Raw genomic sequence first — 20,546 nt, forward strand, 5'->3', positions numbered from 1 at the left:
AATGGATATTAGGTTGGAGCTAAAAATATTTGCTGCTAGACAGCACTCCTTTTATCCTACACAGCTTTTAAATCAATTTGAAATGCTTATACATGGCCATGTACAGCATTTGAAGAGAGCCTTAATAATGCGTTTTCAATTTTATACCATATTTATTTTTACTTTTGTTTCATTTTCAATTCATATATAATTGATATAATCATCCAAATGTGGTTTTAACAGAGCATTTTAAAAGTCTTTTCAAATAATATTATCGTCAATATATAGTGTCATACTGAATATATCCTAATAAAATGAAAATATTTGTGTAGACAGTATTCAAATGCAAACATAATGTGACGTTCTTCTGGGGACTCTTGTTTGGAAAATATTTTTCTTATGATTTGGTGTATACCATCACATATTTCAATTCATTGCTTTTAGTAATTTGGAAATGTTTATCTTTCTCCAAGTAATGAGAGATTTATTGAAAAGTAATCATACTATTTACTTTTGGGTAGTACAATTTAAAATGCCTTTTGTGTATACACAAACATCTGTGCAATTTTTAATCTTCAATTCCTGTGCTATATTCTTGGCATACACTGTAAATATGAAGTATGAAACAGTTTCACACAAATATATATCTTAATCAAAAAACTAAAATATTAAAGTACAAAACCAAAGTTACAGTGACTGTTTTTAGATTTGTGACAATATTAACATATATCAATCTTAAAATAAAAAATTATACAGTTAGTTTATTTTCAATACTGGTTAAGAGGGTAAGATGTTTTTTGTTTGTTTGTTTGTTTGTTTTTTAACTCTCCTCAGTGTTTCTCTTAGTGTGGAGAGGTGTGTTAATATATCTTTAGACAGTTGTGGTCCTCTGAGACCTACTGGGAGGTAAACTTGATTACTCATGGTGGGGAGATGGCAAGAAAAAAGAAGTTACAGCAGTTTTTGTTGGTTAAACAATGCTATATATGTATCATTTTAGTTACTTAGATTAATTTGGGGTGAGTAGAAGTAGGGAGCCCTTATAAAAGGTCAGCAAATACAGTAAGTGGCCACTGTTGTTTTACGAATGGTGCTCTGAAAGTAATCTGAGAGTACTGATCATCCTTGTGTACAAATGGCTACGCAGGGGACTATAATGGAAAAATAGGGTGTGTTAGGGAATGAAGCTTTCAGGTTTAGGCAGTGCTGGTGTTGAGCCAAGGCTTTCTTTAAATAATTGAAAGGAGAATGTTTTCATTGGAACAGAGTCTGTGATTTGTGATGCTTTTGGATTATCCATTCACTATTATTTTTCCTCCATACAATTGTGGCATGCAGTGTTAGGTGCTGAGGCAATTATAAAGATGAATTGTTCATGTTCCTCACAACAGAGTGCCTTCTTATTGAAGGAGACATGTGCACAAATGAACAAAGGGTTTTCAGAACACAACTGAGGACTTGATTGATTCTGTTTAACTGGAAGAGTTCTGAGAGGAGGTGCCAATTGGGCTCATAAATGAAGGCAGGCCAGGTGAATAATGAACATGGATTGTAAAAATTCTTTGCAGACAACCCTAAAAACTCACACAGCTGTGGCTGATAAGAAAAAAATTGCCTACCACAGCCAATACTTTCAGCCCCCATAGGGATATTTGTAAGCAAAGAAACTCCTTTAACTATTAGATATTTATTTTTCAGCAAATATTTTATTGATAACCACTATGTGCCAGATACTATTATTTTTTTCTTTTTCCTTAACTTTTATTTAATAAATATAAATTTCCAAAGTACAACTTTTGGATTACAGTGGCTTTTTCCCCCATAACCACCCTCCCACCAGCAACCACCCCATCTCCCACTCCCTCACCCATCCCATTCTTCATCAAGATTCATTTTGAATTATCTTTATATACAAATTAGTATATACTAAGTAAAGATTTCAAAAGTTTGCACCGACACAGAAACACAAAGTATAAAGTACTGTTTGAGTACTAGTTATACCATTAATTCACATAGTACAACACATTAAGGACAGAGAACCTACATGGGGAATAAGTGCACAGTGATTCCTGTTGTTGATTTAAGAATTGACACTCTTGTTTATGGCATCAGTAATCACTCTAGACTCTTGTCCTGAGTTACCAAGACTATGGAAGCCTCTTGAGTTCTCCAACTCCAATCCTATTTAGACAAGGCCATAGTCAAAGTGCAAGTTCTCTCCTCCCTTCAGAGAAAGGTACCTCCTTCTTTGATGGTCCGTTCTTTCCGCTTGGTCTCACTCACAAAGATCTTTGATTTAGGTATTTTCTTTTTTTTTTTTTTTTTGGCACAGTGTCTTGGCTTTCTATGCCTGAAATACTCTCATGGGCTCTTCAGCCAGATCTTAGTGCCTTAAGGGCTGATTCTGAGGCCAGAGTGTTGTTTAGGACATCTGCCATTCTATGAGTCTGCTGTGTTATCCCACTTCCCATGTTGGATTGTTCTTATGTTTTAATTCTATCAGTTAGTATTGGCAGACACTAGTCTTATTTATGTGATCCCTTTGACTTTAATCCTATCATTATGATCAATTGTGAACTGAAACTGATCACTTTGACTAGCAAGATGACATTGGTACATGCCACCATGATGGGATTGAATTGGAATCCCCTGACATGTTCTAAATCTACCGTTTGAGCCAAGTGCGATTGAGCATGTGCCGAACTGTACATCTCCTCCCTCCCTTATTCCCAACCTTATATTTAACAGGGGTCACTTTCTAGTTAAATTTACATGCCAAAAATAATTATGCATTAATTAAAGACTTCAACCAATGGTACTAACTAGAACAAAAAAATACTAAAAGGAATAAAGTAGTAAGTTGTTCCTCGACAGTCAGGACAAGGGCTGATCAAGCACTGTTTCTCATAGTGTCCATTTCACTTCAACAGGTTTCCTTTTAGGTGCTCAGTTAGTTGTCACCGATCAGGGAGAACATATGATATTTGTCCCTTTAGGATTGGCTTATGTCACTCATCATGATGTTTTCCAGATTCCTCCATTTTGTTGCGAATGACCGGATTTCATTTTTTACTGCTGTATAGTATTCTATAGAGTACATATCCCATAATTTCTTTATCCAGTCTTCTGTTAATGGGCATTTAGGTTGAATCCAGGTCTTAGCTATTGTGAATTGAGCTGCAATAAACATTAGCGTGCAGACAGCTTTTTTGTTTGCCAATTTCCTTTGGGTATATTCCAAGGAGTGGGATGGCTGGGTTGTATGGAAGGGTTATAGTCAGGTTTCTGAGGAATCTCCAGACTGACTTCCATAGTGGCTTAACCAGTTTGCATTCCTACCAACAGTGGATTAGTGTCCCTTTTCCCCAAATCATCTCCAGCATCTGTTGTTGGTAGATTTCTGAATGTGAGCCATTCTAACCTGGGTGAGTTGAAACCTTATTGAGGTTTTGATTTGCATTTCCTTGATGGTTAGTGATCCTGAACATTTTTGCATGTGTCTGTTGGCCCTTTGGATTTCCTCTTTTGAAAAATGTCTATTGAGGTCCTTGGCCCATCTCTTAAGTGGGTTGTTTGTTTTTTTGTTGTGGAGTTTCTTGATTTCTTTGTAGATTCTGGTTATCAACCCTTTATCTGTTGCATAGTTTGCAAATATTTTTCCCATTCTTTCTGTTGCCTCTTCACTTTCCTGACTGTATCTTTTGCAGTACAGAAACTTCTCAATTTGATGTAATCCCAATTGTTAATTTGGCTTTGACTGCCTATGCTTCCGGGGTCTTTTCCAAGACGTCTTTGCCTGTGCCTATATCTTGCAGGTTTTCTCCAATGCTCTCTAATAATTTGATGGTGTCGGGTTGTAGATTTAAGTCTTTAATTCATGTTGAGTGAATTTTTGTGTAAGGTGAAAGGTAGGGGTCTTGCTTCATGATTCTGCACATGGAAATCCAGTTTTCCCAGCACCATTTATTGAATAGACTGTCCTAACTACAGGGATTGGTTTTGGATCCTTGATCAAATATAAGTTGGCTGTAGATGTTTGGATTGATTTCTGGTGTTTCTATTCTGTTCCATTGATCTATCCATCTGTTTCTGTACCAGTACCATGCTGTTTTGATAACTGCCCTGTAGTATGTCCTAAAATCTGGTATTGTGATGTCTTCGGCTTTGTTTTTGTTGTACAAGATTGCTTTAGCTACTTGAGGTCTCCTGTGTCTCCATATGAATTTCAGCATCATTTTTCCAGATCTGAGAAGAATGTCTTCAGTATCTTGATTGGTATTGCATTGAATGTATAAATTGCTTTTGGGAGAACGGACATTTTGATGATATTGATTCTTCCAATCCATGAGCATGGAAGAATTACCATTTTTTGGTATCCTCTTCTATTTCTTTCTTTAAGATTTTCTAACTCTCATCGTAGAGATCTTTAATGTCTTTGGTTAAGTTTATTCCAAGGTATTTGATTGTTTTTGTGGCTGTTGTGAATGGGATTGATCTTAGAAGTTCTTCCTCAGCCGTGACATTGCCTGTGTATACAAAGGCTGTTGATTTTTGTGCATTGATTTTATATCCTGCTACTTTGCCAAACTCTTCTATTGTTTCCAATAGTCTCTTAGTAGAGTTCTTTGGGTCCCCTAAATAAAGAATCATATCATCTGCAAAGAGGGATAGTTTGAGTTCTTCCTTCCCAATTTGTATCCCTTTAATTTCTTTTTCTTGCCTAATAATTCTGGCTAAAACTTTGAGAACTATATTGAATAGCAGTGGTGAGAATACGCATCCCTGTCTGGTACCAGATCTCAGTGGAAATGCTTCCAACTTTTCCCCATTCAATAGGATATTGGCCATGAGTTTTTCATAAATTGCTTTGACTGTATTCCTTAGAGTTTTCATCATGAAAGGGTGTTGTATTTTATCAAATGCTTTCTCTGCGTCTATTGAGAGAATCATATGGTTTTTCTTCTGCAATCTGTTAATGTGGTGTATCACATTGATTGTTTTGCGAACGTTGAACCATCCCTGCATACCAGGGATAAATCCCACTTGGTCTGGGTGGATGATCTTTCTGATGTGTTGTTGCATTCTATTGGCCAGAATTTTATTGAGGATTTTTGCATCTATGTTCATCAGGGATATTGGTCTGTAATTCTCTTTCAATGTTGCATCTTTTTCTGGCTTAGGAATTAAGGTGATGCTGGCTTCATAGAAAGAATTTGGGAGGATTCCCTCTTTTTCGATTGTTCTGAATAGTTTGAGAAGAATTGGAGTTAGTTCTTCTTTAAATGTCTGGTAGAATTCAGCAGTAAATCCATCTGGTCCTGGGCTTTTCTTTGTTGGGAGGGCCTTTATTATTGTTTCAATTTCTGTCTCAGTTATGTGTTTGTTTATGTTTGCTATGTCTTATTGGTTCAATTTAGTTAGGTCGCATGTGTCCAGGAATCTATCCATTTCTGGTAGATTTCCCTGTTTGCTGGCATACAAGTCCTTGTAGTAATTTCTGATGATTCTTTTTATTTCTGTAGTGTCTGTTGTTACATTTCCTTTTTCATCTCTGATTTTATTGATGTGAGTCTTTTCTTTTTCTAGTTATTTGGGCCAAAGGGGTGTCCATTTTGTTTATTTTTTCAAAAAAAACAGCTTCTTCTTTGGCTGATTTTTTGTAATGTTTTTTGGTGCCTCTCCTGGTCTCCCATGCAGGTGCAGAGCCCAACCACTTGGGCCATTCTCCACTGCACTCCCGGGCCAGAGCAGAGAGCTGGACTGGAAGAGGAGCAACCGGGACAGAATCTGAGAATCTGTCACCCCAACCAGGACTAGAACCCTGGGTGCCAGCGCCGCATGTGGAGGATTAGCCTATTAAGCTGCGGTGCCGGCCCTGACATTTCTCCCTTGCACAATTTAGAATCTTTTCTTTATGTTTCACTGTGATGCGTTTGATTACAGTGTGTCATGGTGAGGATATCTTCTGGTCATGTTTATTTGGGGTTCTATGTGCTTCCTGTACTTGGATGTCTCTGTCTGTCTCCAAACCTGGTAAGTTTTCTGCTAGTATCTCACTAAACAGGCCTTTTAATCCTTTCTCTCTTTCCATGCCTTCAGGAACTCCTAGAACCTGATTGTTGGGGATTTTAATAGTATCCTGTAGATTCCCAACAATATTTTTTAGATTTCTAATTTTTTCTTTTTTTTGGTTTGACTGTATTCTTTCCTATGCTCTGTCTTTTAAGACCAATATTTTCTCTTCTATCTCAGTGATTCTATTTTTAAGGCTCTCAAATGTGTTTGTCATTTGTTCTATTGAATTCTTCATTTCATTTTTTTTTTCTCTTCAATATCTCAATTTCATGTTCTACTAACTTCCTCATTTCATTTTGATTCCTTCTTAAGATTTCATTCTCACAAGAGAGATTTTCTGTCCTGTGCTTTATGGATTTCTGTAGTTCATGTATTTGTTTTTGAAAACTTCTAAATGTTCTTATCATAAATTTTTTGAATTCCATATCTTACATTTCTTCTGTCTCATCATCTTCATAATCTTGTATTGGAGTATCATGTTCATTTGTGAGCATCTTGATGTCTTCCTTGTTCTTGTTTCTTGGTTTTTGCATTTGTTCTTTGTCATTGTGGAGATATTCTTTGGTTTCTTATTTTTTTTTTTTTTCCTCACTGTGGTGGCTTTTCTTGTTATACTATGACTCTAGATTAAGTGGACTGTCTGCTTTTGGTGAATCTCTAGAGGCTTGTGATGGGTGTGGCCAGAGAGCTCTATTCATTTCTTCAGGGTTTAGGGTGTGCCAAAGGTGACACACCCAGGTTAGGCATGTTAAATCTTCTCTCTCTCTCTCTCTCTTTTTTTATTCAGAAGGGAAGTAATTCTGCTCAGCTGAGCTCTTCTCCTTGATGGCAATCAGTGCCTGAGCCCTAGCCCCAATGGGTATAATGTTTGTCTGCTCTGTCCCAAGGACCACACAAAGGATCTGTGCAGTTCTCAATGTAAGCTCAGATTCCCCTGCACTGTCTCTCACCAGGTAGCCAAGGTTTCTGAGTTTGTGGCATCTCCCACCAAGACTACTCATGTCTCAGCAATACCGTGAGTTCTCCCACACACCCTCAATTTTCTTTTTTTTCACAGTCCTGGTTCATAAGCTCCACACATTCACTAGGTCCTAGTCTCCTGTTATTACTCCCAACCAGAATCAAATTTTTCTGTTTGGCTGAGGGCAAGCACAGCCCCTAGCTGGCGCAGCTGTTACATATGTCCAAAATGGTGCCTGCTCTATTGTCTCGCATGCCTTTGTAAGGTGAATGGAGAGAGAGAATCATGTCTATACCATTCCCTTTTATTTTTTTTTTCTCTCCTTTATTTGGGCTGGTGTACTTTCCTCCACAGGGCTTCAAGCCTCATTCCCTCTAGGCTCTTCCTGCCACTTTTCCACCAGTGCCTTGGGCTATTGCAGTTTCACTTCACCTCTCTTTCCAGTGCTGGTGCGAAGGAGAAAATTCTTGGCAGCTGGGCTCCTGAGCCTAGGGCACCCGATTCCTTCACTGTGTCCCTCTAATTCCAGAAGAGTTTCCTCTGCAGTTTTTTCCCTAACTCTTCCCTGAGACTTCACTATCTCCACTTTAATTAACTATCTTTTCCTGGACTATCAGTGAGCTCCCTCCCTGTTCTGCCATCTTGGAGCCACCTCATCAGGCACTATTATAAGTACTAAAGATATAACTGGGAATGTGATAAACCCTAATGTCCTATGAAATTGCTAGTTAGAGAGAAATATAATCAACCCCAGAATTTATGATAATATAATTTCAGAATTTGTTGAATAATATAAGTAAGAGAAGGCAGAGTAAGGAATTGGGGTCCACTTTAGCTAGGAAGGCAGGGTAGTCCTTCTGAAGAGAAGCTGTTGGTGAGTAAGGGTGACTGATGAGGAGACAATCACGTGAGAGTGTGGGACAAAGAATTCTAAGCAGTGATGTAAGTGTGCTGTTACACTGACAGACGTTATACTTCTGTGCTGATAGTTTTGAACTTTTAATTTTGGAATAAATTAACCTTAAAACTTTAGACACTAGTTTCAAAAAGTTTTCAGCGTCTTCTCTTTGGACTGGCAGTTCTTATACAAACAAAGGCATTTCTCTTTTGCACTAATTACTTTCTGTCTTTTGATCACTGACTAATTACCTTTATTTGAAACAGAATTCTTCAGTGTTCATAAAGAAGTCAGTAGGAGTGCTGTCTGAATTATAGGTACTGTTTTTCAAAGCATAACATGGTAACAGGAGAATTCAAGAAATGTCTGTCTTTCTTTTGTCCAAACTCAGGTATTTTGACAATTTTGCATTTTATTATTCATTTATGACAGATTCCATATTAAAACCAGTGGAATAACTACATTAAAATGATTCACCTTAATTTGAGGCATGGAAGCCTAATACTGAATTTTAAATTAGTAGTGGTTCTCTGTGATTTTCTTTTTTTTTTTTTTTATTCTTCAATAAACCATTTTATTTTAAATTAGATAATTATTATCTCATTTTAGAGAAAGTAGAAATTAAAGCTTAGAAATAATAAATATCACAATAAATTTAAAGTCACCCCACTAGAAAGTATTAGGCAGGATTAAATATCATGTCTGGCTGGCTCCAGTCTCTATACTTGATTGTTTTTTTTTTTAACTTTTATTTAATGAATATAAATTTCCAGTATACAGCTTATGGATTACAATGGCTTCCCCTTCCCATAACTTCCCTCCTACCCGCAACCCTCCCCTCTCCCGCTCCCTCTCCCCTTCCATTCACATCAAGATTCATTTTCAATTCTATTTATATACAGAAGATCAATTTAGTATAAAATACTTCAACAGTTTGCACCCACATAGAAACACAAAGTGAAACATACTGTTTGAGTACTAGTTATAGCATTAAATCAAAATGTACAGTACATCAAGGACAGAGATCCCACATCAGGAGCAAGCGCACAGTGGCTCCTGTTGTTGACCCAACAAATTGACACTCTAGTTTATGGCGCCAGTAACCATCCTAGGCTGTCGTCATGAGTTGCCAAGGCTATGGAAGCCTTCCAAGTTCACCGACTCTGATCATATTTAGACAAGGTCATAAAAGACAGAGTGAGGATAGTAACCAATGATCCTAAGAGTGGCATTTACCAGGTTTGAACAATTATACAGCATTAAGTGGGGAAGAGGACCATCAGTACACACAGGTTGGGAGTAGAGCCATTGGTGGTAGAGTAGAGGTTATGATTACAAAGGAATGAGGCCCAGGTGCACTAGACAGGGTCTAGAACAAAGGACAGAGTCATTATTAGAGGAGCTAAGAAAGGTGCTGTCTAAGTTACAAGTAATTTTTCTGATTGAGAGGCAAATAGAACCTGATAGAAGGGGCTTGATAATAATCTGTTGGGTTTTAGGCCTTGTAAGTTAAGAGGCCCAGACCTATCTATCTCTTCACATGGGGTATATCCTAAGGGAGGTGTGAACCTCCTAGGGGAAGGCACTCTGTTGACTTTCATTACTTGGCTGGCCTGGGAGGAGAGCTGGCCAGGTAAAGGCAGGTGGCATCTCTAACAAGAAATTTACAGTTCTGCCTGCAATGTTGCTGACCCTACTTGACCATCCCCTCAGCTGCAGTGGTCACTTTGGAAGTTGGGCTGAGTGAAGGGCTTTTCAGCTTAGAGCCAATAAGATCTGTGGCTCTGACCTGGGCATCCTTCGATTCCAGGGCAGGTCCATTTCCAGTGATCCAACTCTTGGCAGAGCTGCCAGGGCTCTTCACAAGCTGACTTCTGCTGAAGCCCAGGCTTACCACATTGAAAGCCACTGCAGTGGACTGGCCTGTTGGGTCTCCTTGAGGGCAGATCACTGTACAGATCAGCCATTAATAGGCCTGCCACCCATTGCTTCTGATGCCTAGCTTTCTTTTCCTCCTGGTTTGTGTTAAAGCAGACCAGAGGATGCAAGTCAAGGGAGTGCCCGTGTCCCATCTTTAATCTTCGGTGGCCTGAACTACAAGTCTATAGTCACAGGCATGTTCTGTAGTAGTTTTTTTAAGGTAGACAATGCCCATGAGGAAAATTATATTCTCACTTTAAAACTTTCTTTCCCTTTGGTCTGAAAGGGAGGTTTTTTTTTTTTTTTTTTTCTACTTACTGTATACTTCGCTGATGGCGATGTGAATCTAGCTATGAGATTATTAGTTAAGTTCTTATTTTGGCTATGCTATTACAGAAAAATGTCAGCCATCTCTTATAACGTCTAAAGATTAAATTGTTTGTCCCACAGATTCCATCATAATAGAATTAGTTCCCTACCTTGAAGAGAATAGAGAAGTGAAAGAACAGGTTGGGCTTAGAATAGAGAAATGAGGGAGCAAGTCCTAGATCACTTGCTGACAATAGCAATATTACATGAATACTTAGCAAACCGTTTCAACCCTTAGATAAGAACTTAATAAAACATTTACCGGAAGGTCCAATGCCTTCTATAAATTTTAAGAATCATGTATTTGAAAACACGTCTTAAATATCTAACATGGTGTAGTTTGTTTAACCAGTAAACTTAAGCACAACCATATAAAATGTTTTTAGTTTCTTTCTACCAACAAGTTTAAAACATATGATACACAGATTCAGGTCATACAAATTAAAATGTATCTTTGATTGATTTTAGCAGCTTAAATTTATGGACAATCTTATCTAAAAGCCATTTAAAATAAAACTCTTAATAAAATTTCCCCATGTGGACATACAATATGTACGCACATATAACATAGCATAATAGACCAATATCAAAATCCAAAATATCTGGTTGAAATAAGATTCCTTAAAATCATGACATAACATAGACCAAATCTGATCATTGTTACAAGGTGATTATTCAAGTCTTTGAAAATAAGCACATAGTTAAATAACCCATAGCTCTTCATCTCCTCCCTCTCTTTTTCCACTCTTAGATTTAACAGGGATCACTTTTCAGTTAAAATTTAAACACCTAAGAATAATTGTGTGTTCTCTGTGATTTTCACAAGTTAGAAAACCAATGGACTGGGAAGAGAATGGGAAATAAGATTTATTTTATAAGAAAGTGAAGCAAAATCAATGAGACAATGTGAGAGGGTTCCTCCCCAACTCCACTGTTTGTAAGAAGGTTGAAAGTTATGTGTTTTTAAAATTTATTATTTATATTTACTGTTTTTTTCACTTTCAAGGTAAGGATATGAATACACTACATAACTAGATAGTTGGCCTTTAAATAGTGTTTAGTATTTAAAATATGCATTTATAAGGATTGCTATTATAACAGAATATTAAGCAATATTAAATATCAGCAAAATGCATAACCAGTGCAGTAATTGTAAATTTATGAAACTATCAAAATACATAAATTGAAAAGCAAGTGGGACCATCTAGTGAGAACATGTTTAATAATTTATCTTCCTTTTCCCTATCTTACCAGTCATAGAAGATTTTCTTGGGTGTTTCACAGCATGCAGAACATACCTAGACTGAAATTCTAATAGGGTGATATGTGGATTAAAAGTACCCTGAAGTTCTTTGTATTCTAGGAAACAAGCAAATGATGTGCTGAAGTGCTCTAAAAAGAATTTAGGACACTGTGCTTAACTATAACTTGTACACTCCTGTGATCACATGATTTAGTAAGTTCCTGACTGTGTGATAACCATGACTTCTATCTTAGAGATAGGAGAAATTTTTGGCATAAAGAAGAATGTTGTGTCCTCAAGAGCTCTGCCTGTTGGAAATGTTCTTGGGAACATTAGAATTGTTCTTGGGAACAATAGAAAAGTCTGATGGATGAAAAAAGAAGTTAATATTCTCACACATTAAGAAGCCTGGGGTTACACTGTCCATGATAGATGCAGTGGCTCACTAATGTGTTTAGGGAGCCAGGATAGTTCTGTATTAATGATACTGAATCCTAAGAATGTGGATTCTTGTTTGTATGTTTTTGGCCTCCAGGTAGCAGGAAGCTTGGTGTACCTCCCAGATCTTCCATAGTTTCAGACAAAAGGAAAAAAGAGAAGAAAATAAACCTTCTAAATTTTTCTTGAGGGTCCTACATCGTGCGTTTAGATGGCATCTGTATCATATGATCACAGGGATACCTGTAGCTGTAAGGGAGGATCTGGCATCCAATGTCAATTGGAAGCCTTCTTGCTCTGAATTAAAATGTGTTATTAAAGAAAACAAGAAAAAGTTACTTGGGGTAGGTATAGTAGCATTTCCTAAAGGTGACCAGAAGTTCTACAGTTATGTCTGAGAACCAAAGGAAGACATTTTCCCAGAGATTGGGGAAGAAAAGTAGATTGGGGTCATTGACAGATTGTGCAGCCTTGTAGGCAATGGCAGTGGCCAGTGGGTGATGAAGATCAGAAGTGGTCTGGGGTTCCACTTCCACAGACAGGTCACATATTATTCTGTTTGGATGACACAGTGACAAGGGTCAGAGTAGTAGCAAGGGGGAATTAGTAGGAGGCACCAGCACAGAGGGACAGGAAGGGGCAATGAAGCCTGTGCATATGTAATCTTCCATTGGCAAGTTCCAGAGAAGATGCAGAGAATCACAGAGACTTTGAGAGAACATTTTTGGGAGTTTTTGTGTCATTGATGTGTTTAGACACCCAGGTTATCCCTAACTTATGATAAGCTATTTGAAGAAGGAGACCCTGGGAAAACACTAAACTTCCTGCTGCTTGAATCCAAGAAGGATTCATGTGTTGATATCTGAGGTATTATTCAAAGTGTGGCACGTTGTCCTCATTAACAGATAAATCCAAGGACATTCTAGCTCATCTGCGCATTTTGTTGCTTCTTAAAACTAGTATTTTGTTTCTCTTAGTCTTTTATCTGTCACCACCATTTTTTTGTATCAAAGATGTTGCCATTTTTCATATATAATGCATATATACAAGAGAAGTAAATAAACTTGCTTTTATATAATTCAAAAGAGGTAGAGTCAACATCTTGCTTTTAATATAAGCCAAAATTCATTGAGCAGTTACCACATTCCATATATTATGGTATACCCTTTATATATATATTTAATTTGATCCTTGAAACAACTCTCAGAGGTACATATTACCATTAACATTGATTTGTAGAGGAAAAAAAAACTTATATTTTAAGAGACTAAGTAATGTGCTATCATTATGAATCTGTCAAGATATAGACCTTGCATTTGAACCTACACATTCAGGCCTTCATGCTCCATCTCTTGATCTTGGAAGGCTGGCTGTATAATTGGTAGACTCCTTTCCCACTGCTAAAACCATTGCCTCATCTACAATCTTCAGCACAAAGGTGTTTTATCCTATCTTTTTGCAATTCTCCAAGCCAGAATCACTTCTAGGCTCTCCATAAACATAGCATTTTATTTTCTTCTCAATAGCTTTTATTATTGTTATTTAAAAGTTTTATTAACACAGCTAATGTAACATTGAGTCATACCAGTTCTCGTTTTTGAAAGCTAGAAGGTTGGATCACAGTAGGTATGACTAAAGTAAAAAAAAAAAATGCTGAATATTAAAGTCAATGTTTCATACATGATACACTGCAATAGTTTCTCTCTCTCTCTCTCTCTCTCTTTTTTTTTTTTGGATAGACTTCCATTGTAATTGAATTATCTTAGTTTTTGTTTGCTTCTTTTAAAAATGTAGCTAAACATAGACAAGGCAGGCTTAAATATGGCCCAAATATAACTTTTTTATTGGCATTTTTTGGCATTTTTTTTCCTCATAGGAAGGAAGAGCATAACATGCATATCAATGTGATGCAAAAAAAGTAGATTTTTTGTTCTTGAGATTTATATATGAAGTTACTTCAAAAGATTCATGGGAAAATGGAACTAAAAGTTATTCACTTTGGTTTAAAGATTTTTGAAATCCATGCATAGGAGGAGTCTTCAAAAAGTTCATAGACTGTGTGTATTTTGAAAAACTATGTGTGGATTTCAAAAAACAGTCTTCTGCACCCAAATAAATATGTTTTCATTCCATTTTTTCCATGAACGTATGAAGTATCCTCATGTTTTTTTTACACAGAATTCCTGTATTCCTCTATTTAGTCACATGCATAGCTGTAGTTTGGTGATAGAAACATATCATGCATGTGATACATGACATGCATCTAGCACAGTGCATGAGTGAGCAAGTGCTCAGGGCACAACTTGGGAATTTTGCAATTTGATAACTGCCCAGCTTTTAATGGTTGCATCATCTTCAGCAAGATTTTTAAACTTCCTGCATCTTCAGTTGAGTGGTTCGTAAAATAGTGATAAAATTGTAACTACCAAAGGGATTGTGGTCAAAGTTACATTATTTATGTAATGCAGAGTATTTCATGGCGTGCCAAAAACAAAATAATTGTATAATAAATATTATATACTTTTGTAACTAGAAATCCAATTGTTGTGCCCCTAGGACCAGCCTTCTTACTCTCTAGGAGCTTATTGAGGCCATGTGATAATCAAAAGGCAGTAATAGCCCCCTGCGCCTTTCTGGCCTATATTTCACCTTGCATCACAGTGCTTCTCTTGTCCACTGAAGTACTTAGCTGAAATAGTATTTAGTATCTGAAGTTCTCAAATGTTGCATTTCATTTTGGATGAATGCAAAAACAGGACTTTCTAAGGGAACTTATATAAGGAGGTGCTAGAATCTTTAATCCCCAGACATGATTCACTAAGTTTAAATGTCCATCTTGAGAAATTCTTTTTTTTTTTTTTTTTTTGACAGGCAGAGTGGACAGTGAGAGAGAGACAGAGAGAAAGGTCTTCCTTTTCCGTTGGTTCACCCCACAATGGCCACTGCGGCCGTTGTGTTGCGGCCGGCGCACTGCGCTGATCCGAAGCCAGGAGGCAGGTGCTTCTCCTGGTCTCCCATGCGGGTGCAGGGCCCAAGGACTTGGGCCATCCTCCACTGCACTCCCGGGCCACAGCAGAGAGCTGGACAGGAAGAGGAGCAACCGGGACAGAATCCTGCGCCCCAGCCGGGACTAGAACCTTGTGTGCCGGCTCCGCAAGGCAGAGGATTAGCCTACTGAGTCGTGGCGCCAGCAGAGAAATTCCTTAAGTTAGTACTTTCTGAAACAACAAAATGATTATATGAGAGTGATTAGATCCAAATTTGGTATGTTGATATTTTATTGAGGCTATAGTTATAAGTAATACAAAATCTAGTTAGCCTAAGTTTAAGGGAAAATAAATTAGGTAGCATTATTTATTGTATGAATAGGGTGTTGTCTTGTACAACCAATATCTGGCAAGAAGGCAGCCTGTGCCCCTCAGAGAGTATGATTAGGAAGCAATCAGCTCTCGGGAATTCAAACCTCTCTATTCCATAGTCCCAATTTGTCTTCTTTCTCTAGACCTATGTCTGCTTCATTCTTCTTTCTCGTCAGGTTTTCCTTGAGGGTAGGGTCCCCTAACATAGGGTAGATGAGTACCTGTGGCTATTGCTTAACTTCACATTCCCAAAGGAAGAAGCACTCTGAAGAGACCAGCTTGGTTAGGAACTCAATCATCTCGATCTGGAGACAGGGTCACAGTGCAATAAAACCTGAGGCAGTTGTTTCCAACTTAGCAAATGGCATTAATGTGCTCTATTACATAACTGCAATAAATTCTAAACATTTACCATTAAGTTCTGATACACACTTCTAATAATAGACCTTATCATGATGAAATGATGGAAAGCACTTGCTTAAAATAGCTAACAGCATATTCTGAATTAGTCTGAGTTTTCTTCTGATGCTATCCAACCTTGGCTTACCTCCTGTTTGTCTTGGGTGCCTCTATTTATTTATTTTGTTTACTGTATTTTATTTAATTAATGACTCCTTGGTACCATTTGCAAGCAAGTCATATTTTTCTGCATATGCTTCTTCAAATATATTTTAAATGCCATATGTATATCAATGATACTTTTGACTTCAATAGAGTAGACAAAATGCCCACTGCTAGTTATCCCTTAATCGTAAACTAAATTCATGATTTTTTTTTTTCATTTGTATGACTCAACTCTTTCTGATGGTTATTTCTGGGTTGAACTTAAAGGGAAAGTATGTGAATTCTTTATTTTCTATTTTATTTTATTTTTTTTTAAAGAATGCCTTTTATTTTGGTGTCTTCTTAGGATACTGGTAAAATGGAGATGGCACACTGACATTTAGTGACTAGAGACTTTTATGAAGGGATTGTTCACATAAGTAGAAAACAACCAGAGATGGTACAGCATCTGATGGCAAAGGAAGCCTTTATCACCTATGGCTTGAAAATGGCAGCAGAAGGTAAGAGTTAATGAACCCAGAGATGAAGCCCTATGAAGAGGCATTGTCAGCTCCAGTGACATGGGAGGAAAGAAGCCAGGGGAGTGAGCAGAACTTTACTCCACTCCTGCACTCTAATCTCCTACTAGCGCCACTTCACACCAAGCGGAGCCCAGAGAACAAGTGAGTCAGCTGATGAAATTCATACAAGCCAACTTTTCTGGATACCAAACAGTAGAGAAGGGTGAAGGGGATCTGGAGGGGGACAGAGGAAATAAATTCAACCCAAGGCCCCTTGCTCTTCTTCCCCCATACAGCTAAATTGGGAGGAATACAATTTAACTATGCACAACTTACCAGTCAGATGTTAGCCTCCTTAGATAAACTGTGTATGCCATCTATATATGGTAGTTCTGGCCTGATTACGTTGACTTTAGAAACCTTGAACCTTCTCGTCTGAATGTAGAACAACCAGTTAAGACATTTCTAGATATATTATGTAGAATAACTCCATAGCATTAGGATGTATGTAGTTGGCAAAAAGAGATCCTGAGCCCATATGATATACTTTAAAAAATTAATTATGGGGCAGGTGTATGGCAGTGTTTCATTCAATGCCTAGGATACCTAGTAACCATATTGGAGTGTTTAGTTTGAGTCGTGGATCTGCTTTCAGTTCAGCTTACTGCTTTTGTGCACTCTGAGTGGTAGCAGTTGATGGTTCAAGTGTTGGGGTCCCTGCCACTTATGTAGAGACCTGGATGGAGTTCTGGCCTCCTGGCTTAAGCTTGGCCCAACCCGGGGTGTTGTGATTATTAGTGAATGAAGCAATAGATGGAAGACCTCTCTGTCTCTCTGTGTCTTTCTCTTTGCTTTTAGAATAAAATGAAAATAACTAAAGAAACAAATAATGTGAAAATAATTTATGGGAAGGGAGAGAAAGAGAGAGAGAGAGAAAGAAAGAGAGAGATCATCCATTCGCCTACTCCCCAGATACTCAAAAACACATAAAATCCTTAATTATGTGTCTTTAAACTGAAGATCTCTGATTGTGCTCTCTGCTCTGGAATTAACTTTGCTCAATTAACATCCTTTACTGAGAAATAGAAGGATCATTGTTTTTCCTTGGTGGGAAGATTTAGTTTCTTTTTGGAATTTAAACTAAAGCAGATCTATAATATGTAGCACCACAATGCAGATACTGTGTGATGCAGAAGGGCAGGGACATTGCTATTTAATCAATTCAAGCCCACAGTTTCTATGTAACACTATTAAACATCCATCCCCTGCTCTTTCCACCTTACCCTATTAAGGAGCTCAGGGGAGGCCCTATTTAATCGTTGTTATGCGAACACTGTTGAAGCTGTGCAAGCATTTCCAACAGAGCATTTTCCCTGCTAAATTCAGGTTGGCAAGAAACTACATTTTGTGGAGTGTTCTGGTGTTTATTGCTTTAGTTTATAGTTAGATTCTGACCTCTATTTGTAGACACAGGACCATTTTGGGTATTATTTCAGGGATTCTATTGGCAGTGGTTGTCCACGAATCTCCAGGTATTATGAATGCTGTGTTCTACTCCACAGTCTGCTGTTATAAACTGGTGGTCACTGGCTTCCTGTTGTTAGGAGAAACTCATGCTGCATACTGGTATTGTCCTCTTTGGAAGAAAGTAAATGCGCTCTTCATCGTAAGACAACAGCTCATATTTTCATGGATTGTTGGCTACATAAATTGCTTCAGGTTGTTTTCAATGACAGGCACAGTTGGTGAATTAACCATATACAAAGGAAAGAAGTAACTACAATATTTTTCATGAATTTACAGGATAAAAACGGAGAATCAGAAAATACAGAGATTTCCCATACACCTAGTCTCTCCTATTGTCAACATCATCAAGCAGAACAGTAATTTTGTTACCATAGACTAACTTATATTTATATATTATTGTCATCCAAAGTCCATTGTTTATTTTAGGGTTCATACTTTGTGTTGTAGTCTGTTGGTTTGTATAAATGTGTAATGGCATGCATACCATATTATAGTATCATACAGAATGGTTTTCTGTCCCAGAAATCCTCTGTGCTGCATCTATTCATCCCTCATCTACCACATTCCGGCATCCCCCATCTTTTCACTGGTTCCAAAATTTTGTTGTTCCAGAATGTCACATAAGTGACAACAACCCAGGCTGTGCCAGACCAAAGCTGGGAGACAGGAATTCTTTCTGAATCTTCCATGTGGGTGGCAGGACTCCAAGCATTTGGGTCATCCTCTGTTACTTTCCCAGGAGTCTTAGAGGGAGTTGCTTCAAAAGCAAATCGGCCAGTACGGAAACTGGCACTCAGATGGGATACCTGCGTCTCAGCAGCAGTTTAACCTGCTACATCACAGCACCAGCCACGGAAACGTAGTTTGATGTGTTTCAACACTGGGTTAAAATATTTTGAGAGCGGGACCAGGACTTGTCTGACACAGAGACTTTGGGTTCTAAGCACTCCTGTGATTCTCGGAATCTGCTTGTGTTTCACAGAGAAACTGCTGATTTTCGAAACTGTGGGATATCTGTGCACTATGCCTCCGTTGGCAAGCTTTTCATTTACTGGGTGTTCTCTTTGCTCTCCCAACTTATTCTCCACTTCCCCTACCCAGACTTCTATTTAGTACTGTTGTCACTCCTCTGCACTGAGCCGGAGTAGCCTCCCAGCTTGTAAAAGCCCCAGATGCCTGGGAGAGGTTTGTTTTGGCTTGATTTCTGAAGCTGACAACTTGAACCATTTCATGAGGTTTCTCTTGCGTGTCTTACTTCCTCTGAGCTTTTCCCAGGTTCAGTGCTCAGAATGCCTTTGATGCGCATTCCTCTACCCTCCGGTGGTGCTGCATCATTCTGCTTCTAAGGAGCACTTGTAGTTGTGGATTATCCACATATCCTGGGAGGAAGGCCCCCTGGTTCCTATCTGTGACCCCACTTTTAAAAACAGCTTTATTAACATGTGATTGACAGATGCTAATGTAACATATTTAAAGCATGTACTTTGATAAACTTTGACATATATGTACAGAGATAGCACCATCCCTATCACCATCACCGTGATGAAGGCAATGAACATATGTATTGTTTCTTTCACCACGTGGTATTTCCTACCTCATGTCCTTCATTGTTCCAGACAACTACTACTGATTCAGATTTTATCACAATAGATTAGCTTATATTTTATAGAAATATGTGTATCTATCTATCTATCTATATATATACCTACATATATATTTATGGAATCACATTCATAGTCTTTATTTCTTGAGTGGCAGCCTATAACCCAGTAAAATTATTTTAACATTTATCCATGTTACTCCATGTTTAAATAACAGTTTCTTTTTAATTGCTGATCAGCATTCGTTATATCAATCACTTGTTGCAGGATCCTTGGCTTGTTTCCAGGTTTGGGCTATAATAAATTTGACATAAACATTTATAAAAATACCTTTTTGTAAACATACTGTCATTTTCTTGGTGTATAAACAGGGTGGGAATGTCTGAGTCATTTGCTGGATATAGGTCTACATTTTTTAAAAGACTTATTTGTTTATTAGAAAGAGTTACACAGAGAGAAAAGGAGAGGCAGAGAGGGAGGTCTTCCATCTACTTGTTCACTCCCCAGCTGGCTGCAATGGCTGGAGCTGGGCTGATCTGAATCCAGGAGCTTCTTCTGGGTCTCCCATGTGGATGCAAGGGCCCAAGGACTTGGGCCATCTTCCACTGCTTTCCCAAGCCATAGCAGAGAGCTGGATAGGAAGTGGAGTAACCGGGACTTGAACCAGTGCCCACATGGGATGCCGGGACTGCAGGTAACACCTTACCTGCTGTACCACAGTGCTGGCCCCATGTGTTTACATTTTTTCCACAGTAGTGACATCAGTTTACATTTGCACCATCCAACTAATAATATTTACTATTGCACCATCTGAGAGTAATATTTTCTACATTTGATTTGCAATTGTTGACTTTCAATATATATGCATTTAATTGATGTTCATATATTATCTTGTATCTTTCACCATTGATAAACATACTGATTATTCCTTACAGTTTTTTGTAGATGCCTTAGAGTTTTCTAAACATGATGTGTTTTGTACCAATAAATTTATTTTTTTTACTTTTTTACTTGCAATCTCAATTACAAGTCATAAATTGACATTAAATTTTACCACATGGTTTTTCTCCTTCTACTGAGATGAACATATGATTTTTCTTCTTTAGTCTATT

The sequence above is a fragment of the Lepus europaeus genome, chromosome 17 (genome assembly GCF_033115175.1).
Source record: "Lepus europaeus isolate LE1 chromosome 17, mLepTim1.pri, whole genome shotgun sequence".
NCBI lineage: Eukaryota > Metazoa > Chordata > Mammalia > Lagomorpha > Leporidae > Lepus > Lepus europaeus.